The following is a 967-nucleotide window of genomic DNA, read 5'->3' on the forward strand; positions in this document are numbered from 1 at the left end:
CTATTTCTGAATTCTCAGTATGTTGGAGAAGCAGGTTACTGTCAATCCCTATATATTTATGATTATATATATATATATATATATATATATATATATTAGTATTCAGGTGAATCCAGCACATAAATGGTAAAGCACCGGGTTGAGTCAAAATCAAAATGCATACACAGCAACTATAGATGAATACAAATGTTAGTACCGAAGTACAGACAGAAAGATATTCGGATTATGTACATAATTAATTGAACCCTACAGAATATATTACTAGCTCATGGGCAAATCCAGAAACGCGCCTTGTTTTAAATATACAGTCCATATAATATACTTCGGAACACGCGAGGAGCAGGTTCCAAGAGAAGTGTATCTTAAATTAATAAATAAGAAACGCTTGATAGGTGTCAGTTCCTTACATCTGTTTCCAAAGAATTTCTTTTAATTAATAGGCACATTATATTATTATAAAAAACCGTTTTCTTCAGATGAGTACACGAACCACAGTATTAGGAATATTTAAAAGCATTTTAAAATCCTCGGCAAGTATATATATAGTGATTACACGACCTTCGCTGGTCGCAGAATGTTTGCCAAATCAGCTAAGTAGTCTTATAGCAGACGACAGCACAATAAGCTTTGCTGTCTTATTGACTTTGAATAATTTTTTTTTTTTTAATACAAATGTTCCCAACCTTGCAAAAAACTGTATCATCTAATTAAATTACCTTTTCTCAAAATGCATTGAAAACGTTATAACATATTCAGAACACTATTTCAGAAAATTATCTCCGTTCTTTTTGAGCATATAAAAGACAAATTCAAATGGGGCAAAATGAGTAAGAAAGGATAAAGTAAATTTGCCTCTCCAATTTTCTTATTTCTTTATTGCCCACAAGGGGCTAAACAGAGAGGGGACAAACAAGGACAGAGAAAGGGATTAAGTCGATTACATCAACCCCAGTGCGTAACTGGTACT

This window comes from Octopus bimaculoides, chromosome 24 (genome assembly GCF_001194135.2).
Source record: "Octopus bimaculoides isolate UCB-OBI-ISO-001 chromosome 24, ASM119413v2, whole genome shotgun sequence".
Lineage (NCBI taxonomy): Eukaryota > Metazoa > Mollusca > Cephalopoda > Octopoda > Octopodidae > Octopus > Octopus bimaculoides.